The sequence below is a fragment of the Rhineura floridana genome, chromosome 11, assembly GCF_030035675.1.
Source record: "Rhineura floridana isolate rRhiFlo1 chromosome 11, rRhiFlo1.hap2, whole genome shotgun sequence".
Lineage (NCBI taxonomy): Eukaryota > Metazoa > Chordata > Lepidosauria > Squamata > Rhineuridae > Rhineura > Rhineura floridana.
In genome coordinates, this window is record NC_084490.1 from 19,422,841 (window position 1) to 19,439,544 (window position 16,704).

Consider the following 16,704-nt stretch of genomic DNA (forward strand, 5'->3'; position numbering starts at 1 on the left):
CTTTGTGGTACTGGGGTTTGGGTTTGGGGGGAAAGGGATGTAATTATATGCATAGCTGGCCATAAGCGTGAATCATTCTGTACCTTGCAGGTCTACAAACTTGTGCATCCCAGCAGCTGTGTATCTTCTCTGCTAGGAAGCTCAGCTGCCGTTCTTCAGCCCACTTCACTGGATGCACATGCCCTGTGTAGTTTGTTGCCACCTTAAATGTACTGTGCTCAGTCTAGACAAAGTCAGGCTCTTTAGAATCCTATTGATACCAATGGGAGGAAAGTAAGCACATATATATTAACCACTACACCACACTGGCTCTCATATATATTATGAAAGCCAGTGTGGTTAAGGTGTTGGACTACAACCTGGGGACCAGGGTTCGAATCCCCACACAGCCATGAAGCTCACTGGGTGCCCTTGGGTCAGTCACTGCCTCTCAGCCTCAGAGGAAGGCAATGGTAAACCCCCTCTGAATACCGCTTACCATGAAAACCCTTGGAATCAACTTGAAGGCAGTCCATTTCATATATATATATATATATTATATATATATAATCTACTACTCTGCACTCTTTTCTTTTGAGTAGCTCTGCTAGTTCTTGAGTGGATTAAATTTGGGCTACTTCTCTCTACATACATACATTTCTTTCTTTCTTTCTTTCTTTCTTTCTTTCTTTCTTTCTTTCTTTCTTTCTTTCTTTCTTTCTTTCTTTCTTTCTTTCTCCCCAAGATATATCTTTGTAGATTGGGGGGTGTCCCTGTCTCTCTGTGACTCACTATTTAGCACCACAGCCTTACAGTCCGATTCCATAGACGTTTGCTCAGAGTTAAGTTGCAGCTGAGTCCAAGGTGAGTGTGCGTAGGACTGCAGTCCTAATAAAACATTCAACCTGGAAATAACGAGGTTCCAGACTGATTTCCAAGGATAGGACTTAAGAACAAGGTGCAAGTCAAAGAGGGAACAGAGAAACAAAAGACCAAAAGCAAAGGGGAAAATCAACAACAAATATTTTAACGTGCATTTAGAAAAAGAAAAGTGCTGAATAGAAAAGTCCAGTATAATTGCTGAGATTACACTATGAATTGCAAAGAACCCAATCTGGCTACTCTGCAGTTTCATTTTCTCTCCCCCCTCATCACAAACACATGTTTCATCCTAGACCACTTTCACTGCATGGCTGAGTAGCCTCTCATACCAAAGTGGTCCAGTAGAAAGATTTTGACTGATGAGAACCAGGTTCAAATCCCTCATTAGTCGTCAACCTTTGTCCAGTCATCTCTCAGGCTAACTTAGCTTGACTTATTGTCAAGATAAAATGGGAATAATCCCAGATATGTTCCTTGTATTGGAAGGAGGATAAGATGATGAGATAAATTCTTACACACTCTTGCATTCTCTGTCAACTCGTTTTCTCAATAACTAGCTTGTCCACTGCTGCCTCATTCCCAACAACACAACTTCCAGAGCTGAACTTGTCACACAAATATGCAACGAAGCTGCCTTTTTATTTTCCTGGTATAGGACAGGACCTATTCACACATGCCACATCAGTTGCTTGATGATTTGGGCCAGACAGTATGCCACTGAATACCAGTTACATCACATCCAAGAGAATGCTATTGCAGTTATGCTCTGCTTACGGCTTCCTATAAATCACTGGTTGCCACTATGAAAACAGAATGCTGGACTAGATGGGCCTTTGGTCTGATCTGAGGGGGTCTCATGTTCATCTTATAAGTGCAGCATTAAGTGGATATGTGTATTTTAATATTGTATTATTACAATATTTAATATTGTATGCACTGCCCTGTAAAGAACTTTATCACAACACCATGCATTTCCTGCATGTGTGTGGACCGACTCCCCCCCCAGGAAAGGTCAAGCTGTGGCTCCCACTTGTGAAGAAAACAAAGTCGGATCCAGACATAGACATGCTGGTGTAATTGCTGCCAACTGTGTCATTTTGTTTTAATTTTTTTTCTGCATTAGGGAATGTCTGAATCAGCGTCCTATGTGGGTCAGCTAGATTGCAGGATAAGTGCCCACGCCAGTGCCACCAGCCAGCAGATAGTTGTGGTGTTGGCAGTGGTACTTACCATGAGATCTGGCCAGCCCATTCAGATGTTGTTGAAATGACCCTGAAGAGAGGCAGAATGGAATGGCCTTTATGTAGATGTAAATTCCTCATGACAGAAACATGCCTTTTTGTTGTTGTTGTTGTTGTTATATAATAATGTATATTATCCTTTTTGAGTGTTTAAAAGTTTCACATAGATTTTTTCTGTAATCTGTACAACAATCTTGTAAGGTAGGCCAGTAGCCTACTATTTCAGAGGGAGACAGCATTGAGGCTGACAAGCTCTTCCAGGGCCAACTAGTAAGTTCATGGCTAAGGTGACATTTGAGCTGGGGACAAACTGCCTCACCCTTTAGCCTCTTCACTGCCCCAGAAATGAGGGTGTGATGCTTGATGTACATGTATGCTAGGGAAAACAATTGTCTTCTGAAAAATACTGCATTGATCCATAAGGGAGAAAAAAATTAAAAATCCACAATGGCCAATGCTGCTATTAGGACGAACCCATTTTGTGTTATTTTGGTCGGTCCTAAATCTAATAAAGGTGTTGCCTAACTGTGAATTTTGGAATTGTCTCTTGCCATCTTTCCTCTTTTGACTCTGATTGGGAGGGACATCTGTCGTTTGAACCTAGGTTTTTAAGTAGTCCCTTACTGCCTCATTTGCCCTTCCCAAGACCTTTGCAGGGCTTATTGTTTAAGCATATAAAGGTGTTTACAGCTAGACAATTTGTCAAATGTCAAAATGATATTTCTTGAATTGTATGTGACACCTGCATTGCCCTGTTGGACAAGCTCCCTTCTGGGAGAAACCTAAACATTTGTATCTCTTTGGGGGACATTCCTGTTCCATAAAACAAGATGTCCCTAGACCTATAAATATCCCTTTGGGATAGACGCTGTAACTCCCCAATCCTAAACACGTTGGACTGGTTCTCACATGCATGTACTTTGCTTGATTGCTATACATTTGATGACTAAATGTATGAACTAGCTCCATCGAAAAGCATTGCTTCAGGTGGCATAAAAGTTCTGTCTGGTGCTATCATTATGATCTGTAAAGTTCCTTTTGTACATACAAAAAGTCATCAGTCATCTCCCTTATGAAGAAAGGCATAGATAGCATGGGGCTTGCTAGGTTATAAAAAAGACATGGGAGGGTTGGTTTGACAGAGGTCTCTAAAATAAAGGATAAGACAAAAGCAATAGACAGGAAAAATCACTCTGAGCATGATCCAGCAAAAGTTTATGAATATTGAATCCCCTTCAGTTTTGGTGGTGGAAGAGATTTACAGTGCAATCCTATGCATATTTCGTCGGACCCACTGTATTTAATGGGGCTGCATAGGATTGCAGCCATAAGCACATTCTTAGATTTCCTATTGAAATCTATGGGACAAAGGCTGCAATGTTAAGAATAATTACTTGGAAATAAATCCCATGGAAAACAATGGGATCTACAAGTAAGCATTAAGCTGAAATGTTTGGCTTGATCACGGCCTCTCTGTCAAAACACCAGAAGGTCTGGGTCATACTGTGAAGCTGATTGCCAGCAGATCCAGGATGAAGTGCTTTTCTTTATTAACTTGGAAATAAAAGCCAACTCATCCATACATGCACATAAATACACTGCTCAAAGCTGTCATCGTTTGTTCAGCACTAAATGATGTACAGCTGAGTTGTGTGGACAAGCTCCATGGAAAAAACCCCAAACCCGCTCGGTCTTCATTCCTGGGAAATGGCATCTTCCTTCCTCTCAAACTGGAATGTTGTAAATGCTGGACATGGAGCAGCATAATCTTATGCATGCTTACTTGGAAATAAATCTGTCTTCAGTGGGGCTTACTACTTGGTAAGTGCAGGCAAATGCTATTTCCTGCCTGTTGGATGCGGCCTTTGACATCACAGCACTGGCAATGCAAGGTGCCTCCTCCCAGTGTCAGTTCCATTTTGAAAAGTTTTTTTTTTAAAAAACCACAGTCTGCTATTCCAAGTGAGTTTGTAATTGGAACGTTATTATTGCATTGCTGGGATTAAATGCTGGATGTGCTCTTACCACCAGTGCATTTAGTCACCCAGTGGTACTTCACTGTCAAATTATTGCTCAATGATCTAGCTCAGTATTCTTCAACCTTAGGTCTCCAGATGTTGTAGGACTACCACTGCCATCATCCCTGACCATTGGCTAAGATAGCTGGGGATTGTGGGAATTGTAGTCCACCAGCATCTGGGGACCCAAGGCTGAAGAACTCTGATATTAGCTGTAGGTTACTAGGCAGCTTGAAAGAGAAAGTGACAAGTTGTTTAAGAACAGAGCATAGTTACTTCTATCCGTTTGGGCACAAAGAGTTGTCCTTTATTTGGAGGTCTCCATATGTCCTTTTTATTGTGTATTCAAGATTATTTGGGCTCATGATGGTATTGGGGCAATTATACATGATCCCTCTTTCAATACTGTTTGCGCCTGCAAAGGGTTTGGGGCAGATATACTGCTTCATTTCCAGCCAGTGCATGTCCTGTATCTGCCTGCTGAAATCTTGTAACTTTTCATACCAGAAATGCTCCAGTGGTTTTCTGGTTTTGTTCCGCTTCTGTTGCACTTTTGTTGTACTATAGCTCAAAAATGCCCCTTCAGGCCTCAATCATGCAGTAACATTGGGGAAGCATTGTAGAACAACTAAAAGCAAAATGATGTGTGGACGGTCCAATATAAATCCACCACTAATGCACTATGGTTGCGTCAGTAACATGTTGAAGAATACACCAGCAGAAAACGACCAGTCTGGGGGGAACCCTTTGTTGCAAGGGGTTATATGACAATCATAATCTTTCTTATCAGCCTGGAAACAGAAGGAAAGGAATGTAACTGTTCGGTCCTCAAAGAAGAGTGCCAGTACATACTTTGCCACTGAAATTAACATAGGAGAAAACTATTGATGTTTAAAAAGAGAAATGCATATGACAACCCTTGAGGTGTTTTGTTTTTCCAGGGTTTTTTTCCTACCTCCTTTATAGCAGCCTCATACCCAGCATTGCTCAGGAATTCTAAGAAACCAAAAAAAAAAAATCAATGCAGTTTTGAAAGGTCTGCCATCTTGATTCAAGAAGGTGTCCAATTGTATCCAAACATAAACAAAGACCTGCTCCTTGATCTCAGGATCTATTGTACAAAATTTGGTTAAATTGACTGTATTTCACTGACTTTTACTCACAATAGACTCATTGAAATTGATGGACCTAAGTTAGTTGTGGTCATTAATTTCAGTGGATTTATTCTGAGTAAATGTTAGCTGAATACAGTAGGGCCCCACTCATACAGCGGGTTACATTCCAGACCCCTGCTGAAAAGCGAAAACCTCTGAGAAGCGGAACTCATTGAATAGAATGGCACACGATGCCCGAAAACCGCTGTAAAAGCAGAACAAGCGCCGTATGAGTGGGGCTTTAGTCTAATTGCGTCTAATTGAGACTGCTGCATTAGCAAAGTGCTGTAAAGCGAAGCGCCGTAAAGCGGGGTCCTACTGTACAATCTAGCATCTTAAGAGGTGCCCAAATCATAGAGGGAGGACAGACAAGCAACTTCTAAAATATATATAGGAGATGTCTGTGGGTGGTAGGATACATTTGTTTATTTATTTATTTTTTTATACCTGAAAACAACAAAGAACATATCTCAAGATATGCTCCTCTTGTTTTGGGGTGCATTTCTCTCCAGGTTTTGCATTTTTTAAAATATCTCACACCTGATCACCTTGTGACCTAAGCTGCTGTTATTGTTAGAAACGTGTGTCCTAATGATAGATCTACCTTCCTATAGTTTTAAACCCATGGATTCTTGCTCTGTTCTCAGAAAATAGGCTGAACAAATATTTTCCCCTCACCCCATTTTCCCCCTGTGATCCTTTTGAAACATATTGTACTTGCATGAACTTACAACACAATCCTGTGCATGTTTATTCAGAAGTCAGTCCCATGATGCTGAGTGGGGTTTACTCTCAGGAAAGTTTGCATAAGATGGCTACCCCGGTACAATAAATATTTGAAGTGTCTTCAGCTTTTCCTCAGTTTTTTCTCCTCTTGATGCCAGAAGATGCAAGCTTTCAACTTGCACAGAAGTCCTAGGGCGCTTCCAGACTGTTGCTGTTTTCAGGGGGTTTAAGTCACATACCAAATTCAGGTTGTGCAATTTTAAGTTGATTTGGAGCTCTTAGTAAAAAAACACTGCTTCCTCCCAAAATCAGACTTCATGCAATAAGGACAGTGATGGGGAAATATACTAAAAAGTGTGGATAACATTTGCTTGAAGCAATGTTGCCTAACCTTTCTGCAAACAAGTCAGAATGAACACTCAATAAACAGATTGTCTGGAAGCTACCTTTATTTATTTTATTATTTATAACTATATTTGTATACCACTATTTCATTTAAAAACATCAACGTGGTTTACAAGTTAAAGAAAAAGACAACCCATACAGGAAAAACCATTAAAAATACAAGAAAAAAAGAGGCCAGCTATTGCAAAAGACATCTTCTTAGTTGCCTGTGTAAGCCTGGCAAAACAGAAAGGTTTTCAGCAGGAGTTTAAAGGTTAAAACAAGGCACTTGCTGAATCTCTGTTGGCAGAATATTCCAGAAAACTGGGCCAGTGACACTGAAGGCTCGATTTCCTGTCGATGTTAAATGAGCCTCGCCAACTTGGGGGACGACCAAGGCCGCTCCTGCAGATGATCTCAGTGATCAAGCACGGATATAAAGATTCAGGCGGTCCCTACAATACCTTGACCTAAGTTTTCAGAACTTTGTAAATTACTACAAATTAATACAAGGACCTCGAACCTGGCTCAGTAGTGGATGAGCAGCCCAGGTGGGTTAAGAGTTCTATGCATACTCTAACATCAAACCATGAACCAGCTGACTGGGGTGATGGAAGATGTAGTCTTAACAGCATCCGGAGGGCCACAGGTTCCCCATCCCTGCCACATCCCTTTTCAAAGTGCACACACACAGACAGAAAATCATCCAATCTTGATCAAATAGAAGTAACAGTTGAGTCATTTATTTCTCTTTTTCTCTGGCACCAGCTGTCTGCATCTAGCCATGATCATTGAACATTTATGGACATTTTTAGTGGGTACACTGTTTTTACAATCCTTATCTCATTTAGCCTCACAACAACCCTGGGAGGTAGGTAAGATGATGGCTACCTCAGAAGGTTGTTTACCAATGAATGAGCTAAGGATTGTGTTAAGTGATGTGTGCATTAAAAGTGCTCTATAAACATTAAGTAATATTTTGAGATGAAGGGCAAACCTTTCTTTATGGGGCGACAGTGTCAGACATCGAATTTTGCAGAGTGAGACAAACAGAGAACAAACAGGCTAAGATGAGAAACGGGATGATACTTTTTAAATTTAATAGCAAGGAGGAAAATTAAGTAATTAAATAGCCCTACCATGAGATAGAACAAGGCAATTGCCTCAGGCAGTAGGTTTGGGTGTTATTAAACTGATTTTGGGGTGTGTGAAGGTGATGGAGAGGGATTTCAGCACAACAAAATGAATTTAACAGTGTGATGATAGCATCACATCTGTGTGCATCATGCACTTTGGGTGTATTGTGTGTGTCTATGTGCCGCAGTCATCAAAGTGCCTTAGGCCAGCCCTGAAATGGGCTATCCGCAGAGCAGAGAATGGGGCAGGTCCAGAATAAAAAGGAAATTGCTGAGGGTGGATCTAGCAAGAAATTAAAATGGGTTTTCATTGTGGGTGGATAAGAAGTGTTCACGGTGGATAGTCTCAAAGGCTCTGCCAGTTTCCAGTGAGGGCTGGAAATCACACAACCATTCAGCCATCCTACACTCTCTAGGTAGGGCATCAGACAGCACCTCCTAGTGACTGCCTTTACAACGGTCATTCCCCACACTCACATGTGCCGGGTGCATGTTGCCAGATTTTGCTGTCACTTAAGTGATGCAAAGTTAGCGTGTTGTGCTTTTAGTGGCTTTGCTGTTCATTATTCTGCTTTTGTAGTTCTGTTTTTCAAACCATCTGGGCTGATTTGTGTGAATGAGATGATGAGAGCACAAAAAGGCATCTTTCTGTCCCCCCCAAACCCCCACTTACTGAACACTTGGGCCACATCTGCACTATATGTTTGAAATGGAAATGGACTGCCTTCAAGTTAATCCCAATTTATGGCTACCCTACGAATAGGGTTTTCATGGTAAGCGGTATTCAGAGGGGATTTACCATTGCCCCCCTCTGAGGCTAGTCCTCCCCAGCTGGCTAGGGCCTGCTCAGTTTGCCACAGCTGCCCAAGCCAACCCCTTCCTTGTCTGCAACTGCCAGCTGGGGGGCACCTGGGCTCCTTGGGACTATGCAGCTTGCCCATGGCTGCACAGGTGGCAGGGCACGTAACCCCTGAGACACTCACTGTGGGGGTGATCTTTAGCTGGCTGTTGATACCCAGGAGACACAAGCGGGGATTTGAACTCACAGACTCTGGACTCCCAGCCAGGCTGTCCTCCCCACTGTGCTATACCAGCTGTTCACTATATGTTTACAGCACTATTATACCATTTCAAACAGTCATGACTTCCCTAAAAGAATCCTGGGAACTGTCATTTGTTAAGGGTGCTGAGAGTTGTTAGAAGGCCCCCTTTTGCTGTCACAGAACTACAATTCCCAGAATGGTTTAACAATCCATCTTCCCAGGGGACACAGGGAATCGTAGCACCATGAGAGTATTTGTTGTACCCCGCCCAGAGAGCTATGCTAGTGGGGCGGTATAAAAATTCAATAAATAATAATAAAAATAATAATAATAGGAGTCTCCTAACACCCTTAAGAAACTACAACTCCCAAGATTCTTTGGGGATGTCATGACTATTAAAATGGCATTATAGTACTTTAAATGATGCTGCAGATGTGGCCTTACTCTAATCTGCTTTAGTATGATTGCATTGGCTTGATTGTTCACCCAGCTTGGCCACACAGCCACCCCTGTGCTGGTCTTTCCTTCTTGATCTGTTCTGCACATGGCAGCAGAATGAGGTGGTCCAGTGGACAGCACCACAAGTGGGAGATGCCGTTTTTGAATGTTCCTCCATGTAAAAACTCCCTGCAAATTAAAAATAAAACAAAAACAAAACTATGTGTAAGAGACAAATGTTCTAGCATAGCCCTCTCCCTGCTGAGCCGTTTTCTACTTACAAGAGGCTCTCTCTCTCTCTCTCTCTCTCTCTCTCACACACACACACACACACACACACACACACACACACACACTTTTTCTTTTTTAGCATGGGAGCATTCAGAAATGTGGTCCCCTCCCTGCAGTCTGAAGTGGTAAAGTCTGTTCTGCCACCTCAGCATTCTACCACCACCTCAACCCCACCCCACTCTGCTACATGTGTAGACCAGCTCTAGATATATGTGTGATAAGAGAAGTAGAGGTTGCAAATTCCTCTGCGCATTTTCTCATATATACAGCTGCTTGCTCGGGGCTGACTTTAATGGTTCTTCACTGGTCTGTCCTCTTCACCTCTCCATCCCAGTAGCCTGCATTGCATGTGCATTGTATGCAGAAGGTGTCAAGTTCAATCCCCGGAATCTCCAAATAGGGCTGGGAAAGATCCCTTCCTGAAACCGTGGGGAGACACTGCTAGTCAGTGTAGATCAGGAGTGGGGAACTTGTGTCCCCCCAGATGTTGCTGGACTACAGCTCCCACTATCCCTGACCACTAGCCATGCTGGCTGGGGCTGATGGGAGTTGGAGTCCAACAACATCTGAAGGGCCACAGGTTCCCCATCCCTAATGTAGAGCTCCACGGGCCATTGGTCTGACTCAATAGAAGGCAGATTTCTGTGCCCATGCACATCTTCTTGTCCTCTCCCTCTGGTACCATAGAGAGCGGGGTGCCTCCAGATGGCTCTGGGCATGCTTACCATATGCATAAGCCTCTTAGAATGATTTCAGTAGGGGAATCCTGTGTGTCTGTGGCTGTGTACACACCATTTAAAACACCTGGTTTCCCCCAAAGAATTCAGAAAACTGTAGTTTGTCAAGGATGCTGGGAATTGTAGCTCTGTGGTAGGTAAGCTATAGTTCCAAAGCTCCTTTGGGAGAAGTCATATGCTTTAAATGGATGGTGTGTATGCAGCCCAAGATGTACACATATCTTGTCTCCTCTTGTAGGTTATTTTCCATCACAATCATGCAAGCAATTTTTTAAAAAAAATGGAGGGGGGGCGGGAGAATCCATACAACATCTCCTGCTTTTTAACGGAACCCATAATCTGCCTTGAACAGTGATGAAATCTCCTTCATTAGGAGCTTTTAAGCAGAAGTTGGATGGGCACTTGTAACAGATGCTGAATTAGTAAGTTTCCTGCCTTGGCAGGGGGTTGGACTAGATGACCCCTGGGATCCCTCCCTATATCATTCTGTGATCTATTCCCTGAGTCAACCACCTCACTTTGTCTCATGTTACATGAACAAAGCCCGTGAATTTCACATGCCCCAAAAATATGTCTGCCACATTCGGGTTACATATCATGTAATTGCCTAGATCTGCACACTCACCCACATGAAGAAATGCAGGCCACTCAAAAGCCTAAGTACATTGTATAGCAAGGAGAGCTGGTCCAATAAAAGATGTCAGCCTTTCTTCTTTCTGATTGGCTTCCTCTCTTTTTGCCTGATAGTTTTAGGATCTGCCCTTTCCATGTTTTTTGGCAACAGTTGCAGACTTTAAACCGAAGTGCCTTTCGAGTTGACCTGAATTGCATTACATTACATCCAGCCGCCTCCTGCATGGGGGAGAATGAGGGGCTTGAGATGCTGGATCACTTGCTTGATAGAGACTGTTGTTGTGTAACTGTGTGTGTGTTTAGGGGCATGTTTTCCTGTGCCTCTCTATGGGTGCTCCAGGTGGGGGTGTTAGATCACAAACAGGTTGTTCAGATCCGATTTTTCTGTGTGCATGCTTGGCCCGTGAACTTCCACACGTTCCTGTTTTGTCAGTCATGGATATTAATTGCCATTCTATAGTTTGCCATCCATACTAGTGGGTGGATCTTCATGGACTATATCTGGAAGTTTTTGTTTTGTTTTACTTTGATCCCTTCCTTCTGTCCCTTCCCTGCCCTCCATTCTTCTGTTCTAGGCATGCACACAGGCATTTCTCTTCCTGTGCACATTTTTACAACAATTTTTTCCTAGGAAGTGCAGAAGTGTTACTACCCTTGTTAAAATGTTTCCCAATGGGCAAACTAGAGGCTGGGGTCGGGGAGTTGCGAGGAGGGAGGGAGACACAATATCAGTATCTATTTCCATTTGGTTTTTTATTTTTTAATGCTCAGATCTTGTGTAAGAGTGATATTTACCTGGCTAAGGCTTGCACAACAGCGATGAAGAAGTTTTGCACAAGACCTCTGTATTAAAACTTTTTAAAAAAATCAGCAATGTATGTACTGCACTTTCAGTCTCCGAGGTAATCCCCAAATGTACTGTGTGGAGATCTGGAGATAATAGCTCATCCTAACTAGGTTGCATGCACAACATACCTTTAAAGCACATTATTTCCCCAGTGAATCCTGGGAATTGTAGTTTAAGGTTGCCTGGCAATTGTAGTTTTATGATGGGTAAACTACCGTTCCCAGGATTTTTTTTGGGGGGGGATCATGTGCTTTAAATGTATGGTGTGTATGTAGCCACCATTCTTAAAATTTAGAATGTGGCAGTTTGTGCAAATAGGTACTCTCGTATCAGATCAGAAACAAAATAACTAGGCTGTACTTAGGTGAGGAGCAAATGGAAATATGGGTGTGGCATTAGAGTCCCACCCACCAAAGTATTGCCACATTCATGAGAAACCACCCATCCTCCAAAATGTGCTAATGAGCTTCCATGGGAGCAGATGGGTTGGGTTTTTTTCTTATCAGATTTTTTGCAGTATGGGGAAATCCAGATTCAATTTTTTTTAAAAAAGTATGGGCTGGATTTTAATGAGAGCTACATTTCCCAGCACCCTTAACAAACTTCAGTTCCCAGGATCCTTTGGGGGAAATAATGTGCTTTAAATGTATGGTGTGTAATGCAGCCAGAGTGTGTAGTTTTGGCAAATGGGTTTGCCTGCTTGACTGTACACGTATGTGTGCTTGGACATATACCCCATTTGTGTAGCTGTAGCTGTATATCTTGTGTGAGTGTCACTAGAGGCGAGGTGTGAGTAAGTGCACACATGGTTGTGTGTATGGGACGTTATCTGTGTAGGGTTGCCTGCTGCAGCGGCCACTGTAGCTCTCCCAACTTGCTGCACATCTTGTGCCTTCCCTTGCTCCTTCTTTGGGCCACTTTACAAGACTTCATCCTGTCAAGACAGGGCCATAAATCCCAGAGCTGTGAAACCAACCACCACCTGGGGACTACATGGTGTGCCATGCAATGCCGGCTTCTTCTGTCTCTTGCAGCTTAATCCTTGTCTGCTCTGGCTGGGAAGAATTTGAGGGCAAAATGTCCAGCAAAATGTTGGTTTCGTCTCTGCACCATACCCATCCATATGGATCCACCCACCTATTCTTAATATCAGTTTTAAAACTTGCTTGCTTGCTCGCTTGCTGCTTGCTTTCATCGTTATATGCATGCACAGTGCTGTTAATCTCTCTGTATTTCACCTTTCTGTCCTGTCAATATACCTCTTCACCCATTTCCCCTTATACATGGCTGTCCATAGATATCTTAATTTTCTTCGTGATCTGACACATTCGTGCCACACATCCTTCCACTCCTGTCCACATGTGCCTGTGGGGCTTCAGACCATGCCTGGTTCATGCCCATCTTTGTGGCAGATGGTAACAGCAACAGAACTTCCAGACTGGGGCTAAATCACCACTAATGGAAGTGGGAGAAGCTCCCAAGTAGATAAGCATTGGGGGCTTTTTAACCAAAAGGCGGCATAGAAATGACCTATTACCTCTCCTTTCCTTCATCTGCGTTCCTGTTCAAGAGCCACCAATGTTACATTTCCAACCTGAGCGAGTAGAATGTTTTAGGTGCCCACCTATAAATGTAACACTGCAGACAACAGGAACATCTTTTCAACCATGTTGATGAGTATACTGCTCCGAGGAGCTATGATTAGCTATGGCTGTAAACCGCAAATAGTTATAGTGGGAAATCTGCATTTGCCACCATGTGCCATGCAGAGCAGCATTATCTGTCAGTCTGTCCATCAATCCATCTCACCTCATGTACAGCCTGCTCGGCCATTTACACTCCCTGCATTAGCATCCGTCTATCCTCTGCGCCCATGCGCATTGTCTTTCCAACTTATCTATCCAGTCTTCTGTCAGACTCAACCTACTCCATAATTTTATTTCTTTTTTTTGTCTATCCAATCATTTTCCTGAGCCCCCCTTCTTGTGAGCCCTCCCTGTTGATAATCAGACACATCTGCAACACTATTTATGCATGAGTTTCCATTGCGGGCCCAGTAATTTAGCACCCAATGGATTTAATGCTGTGTGTCACCTTCATTGATCTTTTGGCTTCACTCATTCACAAGAGAAACTGGAGGGGGTTCAGGGCTTAGGGGCTTTAATGGTGGAGTTTAGCAGAGTCCCAGTCTCAGTGCTTTAAGAGGTTGTGAGTGGAAGAACCAAAGTCATCTCCAGCTGCTCGCTTCTAAATTTGCAGAGTAAACACAAAACTGACCAGGTCCTTGGGCGAATTTACCCAATTACCTATTTTTTCTTGGGTATCTATTTGTTTTCAAGTTCTTTTTAATCTCACCTTTCATCACCATAGAAACAAGGCAGATTACAGTAGGGCCCCACTCATACGGTGGGTTACGTTCTGGACCCCCACTGTCAAGTGAAAACCGCTGTAAAGCGGAACCCATTGAATAGAATGGCGCATGATGCTCCCAAACCACCGTAAAAGCGGAACAAGCGCCATATGAGTGGGGCTTTAGTCTAATTGCGTCTAATTGAGACCGCTGTATTAGCGAAGCACTGTAAAGCGAAGCACTGTAAAGCGGGGCCCTACTGTACAATAAAGCCAGATAGTCCAATTCCTCTCAGATCAAATGGCTAGCAAAGCTGTAAAATACAAAGAAAAACAATGACATCACATAGTGTAAATAAATACCCCTACGTAAGGAAACACAGGGACATAAGGAGAGAGGAACTGCCTTGTTGACTTAGTCCAAGGTCCTGCTAGCCTCAAGATTCCTCCCCATGGGATGGATGGAGGCAGCATGTGCATATGGATCCACATGCGCATTCAGTATCTCTGGAACCTGATTGTGTGAACCAGCCTCGCGGTGTAAGTGCATGGGAGTCTCCTCCTGGGATAACAACGCCCAATGGTAACTACTTTAGGTTGTATCCACTGCTTAGATTCATTAATTTCAGTGGGTCTACTCTGAGTAGGACTGGCATTGGATACATCCCTTTGCTTTCCTTTCACCTTCTATGGATCCCGTTTTGCCTCTTGTTTCTTTCCTCCTATATTTCATTGTGGCTGCAAAGTCTACCAGCATTGGCCTTATATTGAGGCCAAGGAAGTAAGCCTTAGCAGGAACATGCACACCTGCCCTGTACAGAATCAGACCAACAATCCATTTAGCCCAGCCCCCAAGAAGAACCACATAGCTCAGTGACAGAGCACATGTTTTGCATGCAGAAGGTCCCGGGTTCAATCCCAGGCATCTCCCATTAACAAAAAGGAGCAGGTTGCAAGTAATATGGAAGGCCTTTCTTTCCCGGAGACTCTGGAGAGCTGTTAGCTACCAGTCAGAGTAGACAATACTGGCCTAGAGGGACAAAAGTCTGATTTGGCATACAGCCACTTCCAGTGTTTACTGTCTAATTCTGGATGACAAGATCTCTAGTGGAGAAAAGCCTTCCCCTCGGCCCAACTACTTGTGAGCTTTTTAAGTGGAGATGCCCCAGGAGGATCAAGCCTGGGACCTTCTGCATGCAGAACTTGTTCTCAGCCACTGAGCTACATCTGTAGATCTGGTAAAGGGCAGGCAGGCAGGCAGGTAGGCTGGCTGGCTGGCTGGCTGGAAGACTGAGAGGATATGCAAGACAAGCAGCAGCGGTGTTTTATTTATAACAGGAAAGGTGATTTAAACCTGCCTGGCACCACACCCTCCAAGTCAAAAGCCTTCCCAAGTGCCAGCTGGGTGGGAGTTTGCCTCCTCTTCCTCAGTGGTGATAGAAAAGGCATGTGCATGCACACCGGCATGAGATTGCCAACTCCTCTGGCAGCACTCTTGGGCTTTACAGGCTGGCATAGTCAACCAACATTCAGGAGGCGAATTTTTTTCCATCACAGTATCTGCATGTTCGGAAGAGCCTCACCAGTTAAATTCTTTCCTGCTCTGTCTTGTAGTTGGCAGTTCTGCCAGCCATGCTCATTTTGTAAGAGTGCCAGCTCCAGACCCTGGAAAGTCACTTTAAAAGTTAACACAGGGGTGGGGGAACTTTTATCAGTCCCAGGGCAGAACTTGGAAAAGTTACTTTTTTGAACTACAACTCCCATCAGCCCCAGCCAGCATGGCCACTGGATTGGGCTGATGAGAGTGGTAGTTCAAAAAAGTAACTTTTCCAAGCTCTGTCCCAGGGCCACATTCCCTTCCGGGAAACCTTCCAGGGGACCCAAGACAATGGTGGGCAGGGACCAGAGGCAAAAGTGGGCAGAGCAATGAATGTCAATTTTACCTTTGGACAGTAGGCTAGTTTCTCCACACGCCTCTCTCTACCCTCCATCCCAGCAAGGAACAGGCATTCTCAGAGCTCCAGGGTACCTCCCAGCCAGGCAAAAACATTCAAGGAGGGGGCAGAGCAGGACTAGGGAGGCATGTGGCTAGGGGGGAAGCTCAAGGGCCAGAGAGACGCACACACCCCCGGCCTGAGGTTCTCCACCCGTGTCAATGGAAGGGGGAATTCTGCCAGGTATAACCTCTCCAATCAAACACGATGGGAAAAGTTATATGGTGGGATTCTTGCCAGTATACAGGAATACCCCGCATTAACTTACGCAATGGGTCCAGAGCGAGTACATAAACCAAAAATGTACTTAAAGTGAAGCACTACCTTTTTCCACTTATCGATGCATATACTGCACTGCAGTCGTTATATACGGGCATAACTGATGTAAATAACGCATTTATAACTAAAATAAACACAGTAGGCCTTATTTTAAGAAAAAGTTTGTCGTTGGAAACTGATTGGGCGGTGGCGTCATGCCGTTAAGTGTCCGTTCTTGCGAAGCGAGCGTACGTAAACGGGAATGGTGCTACTGTAAATGTGTCCGTACTCCCAAGCGTCCGTAAAGTGAAGGTCCGTATAGCTGGGTATTCCTGTATGTTAAAATGAGGGGAGGCTGGTTTTCATATTACTGAAGGGTTGAATTAAAAATGTAAATGTATTGCCTTCAAGTCGATTCCGACTTATAGAGAACCTATGAATAGGGTTTTCGTGAGGCTGAGAGGCAGTGACTGGCCCAAGATCACCCAGTGAGCTTCATGGCTGTGTGGGGATTCGAACCCTTGTCTCCCAGGTCGTAGTCCAACACCTTATTAACCACTACACCACGCTTAACCAAGTGTAAATACCAGAGCT